The sequence below is a fragment of the Condylura cristata genome, unplaced genomic scaffold (genome assembly GCF_000260355.1).
Source record: "Condylura cristata isolate star-nosed mole 26May11 unplaced genomic scaffold, ConCri1.0 scaffold00019, whole genome shotgun sequence".
NCBI lineage: Eukaryota > Metazoa > Chordata > Mammalia > Eulipotyphla > Talpidae > Condylura > Condylura cristata.
In genome coordinates this window covers 1,286,712-1,299,004 of record NW_004567120.1, presented here as the reverse complement: position 1 = coordinate 1,299,004, position 12,293 = coordinate 1,286,712, and the positions used below count along the sequence as shown (strand labels likewise).

General features: G+C 40.9%; 1 long non-coding RNA gene across 1 annotated transcript in view; it reads left to right on the top strand.

Moving 5' to 3' along the window:
* Positions 1-6,371: 6,371 nt before the first annotated feature.
* Positions 6,372-12,293, top strand: part of LOC105853861 — a 61,344-nt gene continuing 55,422 nt past the window's right edge. Inside the window, exon 1 of the long non-coding RNA XR_001145611.1 lies at positions 6,372-6,552. This is a non-coding gene — a long non-coding RNA (uncharacterized LOC105853861). The remainder of the gene's footprint in view (positions 6,553-12,293) is intronic.

Below are 12,293 nucleotides of genomic sequence, written 5' to 3'. Positions count from 1 at the left end.
AAAGCCCCTGAGTTGGGGGGCTGGTGGAGAGGGGTGAAGGATGGGGGAGAACTGTGACTGTGCCTGTTGGGTTTTGGTCTTAATATGACTTGATTGCAATGTGCAACTGTGTTCATAAGTGCAAATACAAAAATATTTCCCAAAACTTACAAAAGTTTAAAGCCAGATAGCATAAGCAGTTGCTACATTTAATGTAAAGAAATGAGTTTTTTTCCTAAACCATAAAGGACACTGTATAAATGTTATCAAAAGGCAAAAAAATTATGTCTGTGGCTCAAAATTTGATATATGCTTATTAAGTTAACCTTTAATAGGTAATACTATTATGTTTTAATTATTCCTTAATTTTATGTTTTTGTTTAAAAAAAGAGTTTATTTACTTATTTATTGTAGAACAGAAAAGGCAGGTTTATTGAAATACACCACTAAGAGAAGCAGCAGGTGAAAGGAGAGAACTGCTGTGCCCATAGTCAGAGCTTAAAGCATTGATTTTCAATAGTTTTAATTGCAGTATGAAGAAATACATTTTACACATTGAGGGTATATGTGTATGGTATAACTCAAATAATCTTGAAGTGCTGAGAAGTTAGTATCCTTGTCTTATTCCTGATATTAGGGCTGTTTTTTTTTTTAAGTTTTTTTTTATTTATGCATACCAGAACTGGGTGCAGGCCAGAGGTGGGGGTGTGTGGGTGAGAGGATTCACCAGAGACAGAGTAGGGAACAGAACAGGCAGATTGAAATACACTGCTGAGGGGAGCAGCAGGTGGGACAGGAGAAGACTGCTGTGTCACTTGGGTCAGCTCCCTGGCTGGGGATCAAACTTGTGCTGCAGTGGCTGCCAATAGCTTCATAATGGTGTGCTTTAACCTCTTGTTCCACCAGGGAGGGCCTCTTAGGGATTTGGATGCACAAAATAAATTATCATGTACCCTCTCTGTTCTTCTCGAGCTGGCCAAATAATCGAAACAGCATCAGGTGGAGTAGCTAAAGAAAACTGATTAATATAATCGCATACTTATAGAGGGGAGAAGCAGGCGGGTCTGCCAGAGGAGAGGTCTGCCACGCCATGTCCGTCACCTCCCTGGCTGGGGCTCAAACTCATGCTTCTGGGGCTGTGGATAGTTTCATAGTGCTTCACTTTAACCCATTGTGCCACCATGAAGGGCCCAGGGTTGTAAATTCTAAAGTGTAATGGAGTGGACCAAGAATATTAACCTGTGTTTTAGGACCTGGGGCTTCAAGGACAGAGAGGAGGAGATTTCATATGACAAGCATGGAGGGGGTTACCTCATCCTTACTGAGGCACGACAAGATTCTTAGAAAGAACATGATTACTGACAAGCCTAGAGCTGGATGAGACTCCCAAACTACATTCTTCCAGGTCATTAATGGGGAAGCAATTATTGTCAATTGATTAGGAAAAGGGACAAAGGCTTAGGAAGTAATGATTTCTTCTTCGTTTAGGGAAGGGCAAAAGATATAAGCAATGACTGAACATTCCTCTAGGCTTCAGGACCTTCGCTGCTCTCAACCCCGAATAATTGGCATTCTTTGAATAATGGTCGTGGACATCCTAAGACTCACAGGGCCTTGGCTGACTGTATTTCCCCTACTAAGATAACAAGAGTCCTGTTCTGGGCATATTGAGAAAAGCCTATCTGACCCTTTTGGAGAGACTAACCCATCAGAGGGAAAATGGTCAGTCTTTATATATGACGTTAGTTCTGGGTATTTTTATATATCATCTTTCTCAGGAAAATAGCTTCTTTTTTTTTTCAGATTTATTTTCTTATACATACAAGAAGTTGGGTACAGGCCAGAGTTGTGGGGAGGTGAGAGGATTCACCAGAGACAGGGTAGGTAGCAGACCCAGCAGATATAATGAAATACACTGCTGAGGGGAGCAATGGGCAAGACAGGAGAGGTCTGTCAAGCCATGTGGGTCACTCATGGTGCAGTGGCTGAAGATAGCTTCATAGTGCTGCACTTTAACCTGCTGCACCACTAGGGAGAACCCCGGAAGTTCTTGTCTATGATAAAAAGGGTGCTGAATTTTTTCAAATGTTTTTATTGCATCTCTTGAGCTTGCCTGAACTTTTCATGTTGTTTCAAACAGCCGTTCCATTATTGAAGTTGTGAAGGTGAGCAGCCTTGCCTTGTTTTTTATTTTAGGGGAAAATTTTCAGTCTTATCATCAAATATGATATTAGTTGTGGGCTTTTGGTAGATGCCCTTTTCAGGTTGAGAAAGTTCCCCTATTTGGTGTATTAAGCATTTTTTAATCATGAAATTATATTAAATTTTTTCATCTTCTTGTGATAAGTGACTTCTGGTGACTATTGTGATAATCATGTGGTTTCTCCTTTTATTCAATTAATGTGGTACAACACACTGATTTTTATGTGATCATTTAACCCTACATTCCTGAGAAAAATACCACTTCATCAAACTGTACAATCTTTTTATGTGCTGCTGGGTGTATTTTGCTAGTATGTAATTCTTGGGAATTTTTGTTTCTATGTTGATTGGAATGTTAATATCTAGGGTTCTTTTTTTTCTTGTTTGTCATTTTCAAGGTAGTGACCTCAAAAATTGATTTTGGAAGTGTTTCCACACCTATTTTTTGGAAGCTTATAAGAAAGTGATTTTTCTTTAAATGTTTGGTCTACATTCCATCACCTGGCTATTCCCTTACCTGAATATACACCACTGAGCTAGACATTTGGGTGTGGCCCATTCAGTATTCATTTAATTTTCTTTCTTGTTTGAAAAGTTGGAAAATCAAAAAATTCACATTCTATACTCTCACCATCATGATTCTGGAGAGAAAATAGTTTCCTTCAACTAGAATCAACTCTTCAAAATGTAATGGGCAAATGTGACATCTTCCAGCCACATTTTGCCTTTTCTTCCTAGCAAGTGAGTTGCGTAGACTTGCCACCAGCTTCATACACCAAGAATCAGCTGTGATTTGTAACAGCAGCAGTGGTGGTTTTTTATTTTGGCTTCCAATTTTCCAAATCATGGCTCTCAACTCTCTTTATAACCACATAGCTAGGGCTCCCTGGTGGCACAGAGGTTAAGTCTCAGTCCTGTGAAGCTAACACCAACCACTGTGGCGGGAGTTGGATACTCAGCCAAGGAGCTCACACACAATGCAGCAGACCTCTCTTATCTGGCCCACTGCTCCCCTCAGCAGTATATTTCAATAGACTTGTCTGCTCTGCTCCCCACTGTATCTCTGGTAAATCCTCTAACCCCTGCACATCTGGCCTACACCAGTTCTTGTATGCATAAATAAAATTATTCTATAAGCAGATATCTTTATTGCCTGTACATAAGAGTAAATTTGTTCTAGGCCCTAATATATCCCATCCTCTCTTCCTCCCAGATTTTGTTTCAAGAGGTCATTCTCCATGTAATTTATTAACGAGTCAATGATCAGATCAATCCTGTTTCTTGACATCTTAATCATTTTGTTCACATATTCAACTATTAATCTAAACTATTAATCTTTAGCAATAAAATCAAGGCCTTTACTAACATAAGCTAGTTTCTTTTGGGGGGGGAATTTTTCATCTGCCATTTTATTTTATTTTTTAAAAAGATTGGCCCTCCCTGGTGGCGCAGCGGGTTAAAGCACTGCACTGAGAATCTAAAGCCGCTTCTGCATGAGTTCGATTCCCGCCTGCCCCGGAGGTGACCACATGGTGTGGCAGACCTCTCCTGACCCACCCGCTGCTCCCCTCAGCAGTGTACTTCGTCAATCTGCCTGTTCTGTTCCCCACTCTGTCTCTGGTGAAGCCTCTCGCTGCCCCTGAGCCTCTGGCCTGTACCCCAGTTCTGTATGCACAAATAAGTAAATCTTTAAAGAAAAAAAAAGATTTATTTATGTATGCATACAAAAACTGGGGTACAGGCCACAGGTGTGTGGATGAGAGGATTCACCAGAGACAGAGTAGGGAGAACAGGCAGATAGACTGAAATACATTGCTGAGGAGAGTAGTGGGCAAGACTGGGGATCAAACTCGTGCTGCAGTGGCTGCCAACAGCTTCATAGTGCTGCACTTTAACCCACTGAATCACCAGGGAGGGCCAACATAAGCTTGTTTCTGTACTGTACTGCCAGCCTCTGCTTTTTCCATTGCCTCTTTTCCCGAAGCCACAAAAATCAGACCAGTTCTTGTGCCAAAGTGGATTGGTCATGTCAAGGAAAAATGGTTGGACTCTGAGAAGACAAAGGGTACTCCTCAGTTTTTTATTTAATTGCAAAGATAGCTTTTGCATGTCAGATTTAGTCAGTGTCTAATTTGGGAAAGCTATGTTCAAGGTACTGAATTCTTAACTTCTCTTTTCTAAATACCAACCTCATCAGTTTCAGGGAATCCTCTCTATTAGTCAGGAATGTTCAAGAAACAGAACCAACAGTATTTACACATACACCTAAAATCAATGTCTATTTTCAATCTTTGTGTCGACTTATATCTATCTATTGGTCTATATTTTAATGAGCTGGTCACATGGCTATAGAGGCTGGCAAGCCCAAAATCTGCAGGGTGGGCCCCATATCTAGGGAACATGGACCAGGCAAGTTGACACATAAAATTAACTATCATATTTCCTGAAAGAGGTTCATTCTCTTATGAAATTAATAGGGTGGGAGAAAAGAGGAAAATTAGAGTCTCGGAATGCTAGCCTAAAATGGGTGATAGTTTACCAAATTTCTCCTTTGGCACTACTGAGGAATTGTTTGTGAACCAGGATGTTCAGACAAATACGTATGCCTAGGGTCCTAAGCATTTTATGGGATTTAATATCTATAAGCTGTGCCTCTTGAATTTCTCTTCAGATGGGACCATAATAGACTAGGGATGTTTTGCTTAAAGGAAGAGAAGTGGAAAGAGCAAGTAACACCTCTGCAAGAATTATGTGCTGACCTCAATTTTATGTAAAATGATAATTAAAACTATGGAATAGGTATAATTAATACAACATATTATTATATCTATAAAAGTGCTGTTGTTGAAACTTTACATACTTCAAAAAAAATCAAAAGAACACAAAGGTATTTAATAGGCATTAGGTCTCTCTTTTTTTTAAGTTTTATTTATTTATTCATATAGAACTGTTGTACAGGCCAGAGATGCGGAGGGTGAGAGGATTCACCAGGAACAGAGTGGGGAGCAGAACAGGCAGATCATCAAGGTACATTGCTGAGGGGAACAGTGGGCGGGTCAGGAGAGGTCTGCCAGGCCATGTGGGTCACCTCAAGGGCAGGCGGGGATCGAACTCATGCGTGCGTGGCCTTAGCTTCTCATTGCTGCCCCCTAACCCGCTGCGCCAACAGGGAGGGCCCTAGTTATCTCTTTTTATCTTCTGCATATTGCACCTTGTTGTATAACCTTTTAGTGTATGTTATGTAAAATACAAACGTCCATCATTTCTCAGAATAATGTTAGTATGACATTCTTAACAAGTTAGAGGGGACGATGATGCACACATCGGTTTTCTGGTCTGCTTTGAAAGCAGTAAGAACCAGATGCCAGAGTAAAGCATCATACAGAGATAGAAAATGTTATTTTTTATTTTCCCCTGCTTACATCCAGAAAGGAATCTATTTCAGAGTCTGCTGAATCAAAAGGGCAACTTCTCTTAAAATTGACATTTTAGTTGCTAGAAGAAGACAAGAACACAGGAACAAGCCTTGTATTTAGCAGCGAAGGACTCTTTTAACATTCTTTTTTAACGTCCAGACAATACCAGGTTTGTGAAGAGAAAGAAAAAGTTGCGTGTCACCTCTTGTTCCCAATGTAATCAAACATTCAAAAATAAGCGAAGGCTTTCTGCTCTGTGCATGGGAGCTTTGGGTTCCCTGTCTCTGGGTTTTTGCAATAGGTGTGTTATCCATCAGCTGTTTGATTTGCTCAACGCTAACTACTTGAGAGCTACTTTGGAGACTACTGTATGGATATTCTTTTTAAATAACATTTTTGCAGTACTTCTTACAATCTGCAACATCTGGCATACGAGAAGAGTAAGAGACCCAGGAGGGCTGCAGACAGGCAGGAAAGACCAAGAATGGGAGGGTAGGCCATAAGGACAACAAAGTGAGTAAAGGCGGCGGATGGGAGCTTGTTAATGAAATAAACGGTGGACTGAGAAGAGTGGGAAAGGGGTTGACTACTGAAGGATGGGGCTGACGGAGTGTGGTGTGGTGGCGGAGGCCCGTGCGACCTAAGGGAGGAAAAGTGGAAGGAGCACACAGGGTTAGGGACCTGTGCACCTCTAGAGGAGGGGGTGCAGTGGGGGGAGGGGGACGTGCTCAGCGCATGCGCTGGCAGCATACTGCGGCGATCTGGGAGAGGCAGTCCTTTCCTTGCATCACAGCTGCGGCTTGAGGCACCGCTAGTCCGCTGCCGGCGTTCCATTGCCACCTTGACCTGCTGCTACTGTGTTGGCGCCGCGGATTCCGTGCCGCCGCTGCCTCCACCCTATCTTGGGACTGCAGGCGCCAAGAATTCTTGCTACGACGCTCCATTCAACCTGGAGGTAAAGGAACGATGTAGGGGGAAGAACATGGAGGGCGGCGGAAGAAACTCAGGGCAGAGAGATCCTTAATTTGTGTGTTCTCCACGCTCACGAGACGAAGACTTGGGGAGCGGTAGGGACCTCGCACCTACGAAAGGATGTTGAGCATTTATCTCCCATTGTAAAAGGGATAGATTCCTTTCCTCTAGCCAGGGTTGAGGCACCTGAGCGTAGTCGGTATTTTCCCAAACATTTTGTTTAAAATTTTTGGAGTTCCCCACTTGTAAAAGAACGAATATTTAAAGGACAGAGCTTTAGGACTAGACTCAACCGATTATGGAGCTTTCTTTGCCTTTGTTCAAGGTGGTGCGTCTCACACGGACTCCGAAGGTACTCTATCCCCTCCGGGGGGGGGGGGTCCCGGCGGGTTACAGCTAGATTCGGCATCTGCTCGGATCCCTTGCTACGGCCTTGTTCCCGTATCCCACTTGCCTAGCTTATCACACCTACCCCCCTCCAGGGAAAGTGGGAAAGGCTCTACTTGAGCACGGGGCACAGCTGTGGCGAGAAACATGACCAGATATATCAGGCACGTATATATTTAAAACGGAGGTGGGAGGACCGGCGTGGCGCGCTTATAAATTTGAGAGCCTGGAAGTGGCGTGGCCCGCGCAGGTACATTCGAGAAACACAGATGTGAGGACGCCGCGGGCCAGGGGAGCGGGTGGGGACCCAGTAGTGGAGAGCGGGAGAGACGCGTGCTCCAGACGTGGGGGCCGGACCGGGGTTGGGGGGCGGTGGCTGCGGTTGAATGCGTATTTAAGAAAGCAAAATTCTACTAGTTGGCCTCAGCGAGTGCAAGTGAAATGCGCCTGCGCATTTGAGACGACTTTGTGACGGTTGGCTTTAACGGGTGGGGGGCTGTGTGCAGGGAGGCGCGCATGCGTATTTCAGGCGAACCCACGGGGCGGGTGGGGGTGTGCGGGGAGGCGCGCGGCATACGTGTAATTATGATTGCAAAATGGCGAGGGGGGAGGTAAGTTGTATTTGCTTAGCCATTTGGGACTAGGAGGGTCTGCGGAGGAGAAAATCTACCTTTCTAATTGGGCGAAGGGATCAGACTGAGGTGGGGTTTTCCTAGACTGTGGCCAGATCCACCAAAAAATTAACTCAAAATCTTAGCCTCTCACCGGCCTATCGATATGTGGCTTAAAGATGCAGAGGCGATGATGACTCTATAAAAGACTGCTGCAGCTGTCTGTAGGAGATGCATCTAACGGGAACACTTAGAGACAGTTCACTTTTGGGCAATACACATTTGTAGGACTTTATGTCATACTAGAAGATCTTGACCCGCTGTACGTGGCTCTGGACACATTATCATCCCATCAGAATAGCAGAGCACAGTGATTGCAATATTGTGACAATCTACTGGTGATGCTGCTCAGAGAAACCTTTGCTTTTACTCCCCTTGGGGTCAGAATTTGGCCGCTTTTCAAAATACATGTATTTTGCTTTAAACCTGCGCTTTGGGCAAATAGTAATTAATGAAGGTGATCTCGGCTCACGCTGGTTTCTGCAAACAGCCTTTTATGTTTTGTTTTGTTTTGTTTTGGTCTGCTGTACTGTCTTGGCTTTTAGCGGGCTGCCAATGAGGGTCCATTGTTTAATCTCGGAAACTGGTAACTCAGCCCTTAGATGTGTCGTTAAAAAAAGACACAGGATTCAAAATTGAGATTACAGGTCTTTTCAGCAGTCCTACCTGTGATCTCATGCTGGTACTTAAAACTTCTCAGGGTCTTCTACTCTACCTATAGTAATAGTTGTACTTAAACGTCTCTAGCGCTTAAACTTTGTCAGGAACTCACCTACAGGCTTTAACATTTGCCTTAATTTATTTACTACTCTCTGCAATCTTAGAGAATAGCAGCAGTACCATTGTTCACCTTTTACAAATGAGAAATTTGAGGTACACAGATTAAGTAATTTGTTCAAGGCTTTATGTTCAGTTGAATGACTGAGACTGGACTTTTATCCGGGGATTATATCTCCAGAATCCTGTGCTCTTATATTTTTACCTCCTAAAATGAGGGGGCAAATTTAAAGGACCCTTCTTTTATGGTTTCAGCTTTTGCTTGTAAAGAAAGGAAAGGAAACTTATTTGCTGTCTTTTATTCATTGCATAGTACTGGATTATATGTGTAGAAGGCAAAAAGTAAAGAATGGTTGACTTGGAGTCCAGTGGTGACCACCCGTGTCTACCCTTCTGTGCTTTTTGTTCTGCGGAGGGTTTAAAATGGCCGACTGCGGCAGGCTGGACACACCCTTCTTGTTTTGCCTGATTTGAGATCTGTTCTAATGCTTTGAGACAGCCAGTTATTGCCTGCATTAGAGATTTTTTTTAACCCATAATTAGTACAAATGTCCAATAATAAAGGAAATTTTATTGGTTTTTTTTTCCCCTTAAACTGGAAATACATTTTTTTTTTTTTTTACTCTTTGGTTAGGATAGATTCATGGAAGTGTAATTGCTATGTCAAAGGGTGTGAACATTTTAAACTCTCAATATGTATTGCCAATTTTCCTCCTGGAAAGATTGTACTGATTTTAACTCACTCAGACATTTAGTGATGTTTAAACTTTATTTTATGGATAAAAAAAACATTATAATTTTGTGTCTTTGGTTATTAGAATTCTTTTTAATTCCACCATGCTGCTTCATTTTATTTTCTTTTCACTTGATGTTAATTCATGTGTTATACTGATTGATCTGTTGGAGTTTTGCCTTAGCGTTTATTATTATTTTCTATTTCAGTGTAAAGAAGACTGTTACTTAGATTTCTGTAATGTTATAAATACATGCTGTGGATTGTTTTTGCCTTTTAATTTGCTTTTTAATTTTTGTTTGTGGTTTTTTTTTTCCATGTTTAAATTTAAATAGTTCCCTCAATCTAGAAATTTGGTAAATATCCCTTGTAGCTTTGACGATAACCATCAAATATGGGAGGGGAAAGAACCATAATTTTCCTACTCAGGTATATATGTTAAAAAATAATGTTCGGTTTTTATTTTCTCTGCATTTTTCTACAGTTGATCAGATAAGTGTACTATTTTATACTGCACTTTTTAACATAGGGTGTATTTTTCCCTGTTAAACGTTCTTTGTAATTGTCATGTATTGACTTCATGGTATTTTTTTTTGTATGTATGAAAGTATTTTAACTTCTTTTTATGTTTTAAATTATGTAATGAATGCCTTTCATTTCATTTTTATTGTTTATTTTGAGTTCTTTATAGAGTTCAAAATTATAGTTATTCATCCAAAGGTTTGAACATTATAAAGATTTGCCATAACAGCTTTTTTAAAAAAAAAAAAGTCAATTTTTGTACCTAGTCTTTTAAATACTTAAAATTAATTTTATTTGGTAACCTTATATGTAAAAGAATGGTATCTTTGCTTTATGATTCATTTCTCTATTGATGAGGCTGAGCTTTCATGTTAATAATTAGCCCTTGTTTCCTTTTGTTAACCATTTGGGTCTGAATGTTATCATTTTGGGTCTGAATGCTCTCTGGAAGATCTCTATGTTATGTGCTCTAAGGATCTATCTGTTGTCAGTTATTGTACCTATACTCCTGGCACACTCATGTATGAAGAAATAATATATATACTGATATATGCTTATGTATGAGGAAATTACTTGTGACTCCAAAGACAATTGCTGGTGGGATACATATTAGACTCTTGGTGGCTATTATGAGCTAAAATTTTTCTGCCGTTTAAGTAGATGGCCTTTTCTTGAGTGTTACACAGCAGTGGTGCTCCCTGACTAGATGTGGGCTGAAGACATGGCAACATTTTGTCCCTAATAAGAAACCAGCTTAGACAAGATACAGATCCTTCTCCCATGCACTCAGAGGCTCATTTTATTTTGGGTATTTTATGAATGATCTGGGAGAGACTATAGACATAGTGTAATGTTCACATATACATGTAGATAACACTAGGTTTACACATACAGATAACACTAAGCTCTTTGGGGATGTATAATGCCAGTAGGAACAAACTGGTACCTGAGACAGTGGCGTAAGTTTGGACTGGCAATCGGCATAATAGAACTGTATAGGCAAGTGTAATGTAATGCCTTTGGGGAAAGTAGTATGCTCAACTTGTAAAGTAGTGCCCTCACAGCCACTGGGTCTCACAACAGGTATTTGTGTAAATGGCAATAACTTATTGATGTCATCAGCCCAATTTGCTGGTGCACAGAAAAAAAGAGCCATTAAAAATCCTAGACTGCGCCTTCCTGGTGGTGCAGGGGTTAAAGTCAGCTTTATCAAGCTGTTGCCAGTCACTGCAGCATGAGTGCAACCCCCGGCCAGGGAGCTAACCCACATGGCACAGCAGACCTCTTCTGTCTCATCTCCTGCTCCCCTCAGTAGTATATTTTAGTAGTTCAGCCTGTACTATTCCCTACTGTCTCTGGTGAATCCTCTCACCCATGCACCTTTGGCCTACACCCAGTTCTTGTATGCATAAATAAATAAAATAAATCTTTAAAAAAATCCCTATGCCCTATTAAAAAAAATATATTCCCACTCACAAAACAAATAGCAACTACAAAAAAACCTTAGGCCTTATTAAGAATGATCTGAAACACTGAAATATTCCATCCTTTGGCTTTGTGTAAACTCATCTGATCCAAATGACTAGTAAATAGTGGTAATCTCTACTCAAAGAGTCTCTTACAACTATCAGTCATCCCATTTGTGTTAAGAGGGTTGGCAGATTATCTTAACTTTGTTTCATTTTTCTTATTTGTACTATGTAGGTGATTTACATTGGCCTTGGGGTTGGAAGTGTGTGTCTTATTCTGGTTTCAGAGACTATATTTAATGATTATTAAGTAAACCTTTCTAAATTATTACAACCGCATGAACTGTATACTATATTTTATATTTAATGGCATTCTAATTTTTACTTTTATAGTGAACAGTGGAATTATCGGATTTAGAGATACCAAGTGAGTAGGTACTTAGTACTTTCTGCTACCCATTTATACTGGATAACAGTTAGCTAGCTGTAAGCACCCATTTGTCAGTATTTTGCAGCTTGTGGATATTAAACCAGGTTTTTACATGTGGTGGGGAAGTTGACAGATAAGTAAAACAAAATGAAACAGTACAACAGTGTAGGCTTGTGTTGTAGAGGAGGTGGTTGAGAAGTTCCTTTGTTGGAGGTCTTTACCTGTCTTGAGCATGGGAGTACCAGTTATATCACGCGAGTGACTAGTTTCCAAATCTATCTATGATCAGGAATTAGGGATTGCCTGGATATTTGAAATAGTCTAAAAGCATTTAACCTTTGATTTCTACAACTTATTCCTCCCTGGTTACATTACAGCCAGCAGCAGCCTGGAGCAGCAACCGTGGAAAGAAATTCTGCATCGGCCATTATAATACAACCTGATAAGTGTTCCAGCACTTATCAGGTTGTATTGTAATTGTCTGTGTATATGCCTGTCTCCCTTCCTATGTTTTCAGTTAGACTGTAAGCTCCTTGAGGGCAGGAACAGTGTCTTCATCTCCAGAGCTCAGCCTGACACATTAGTAGGCCTCAGTAAATGTTTATTGGATGAATAAATGAGTGACTCATCAACAAACATTTATTGTGTGCCTGCTAACGTGATCTCCACAGGCTTTGGACTATCAACTTCAAAATGCATATGGTTAGAAACTTGCTATTTCTTTTTAGTTATGTG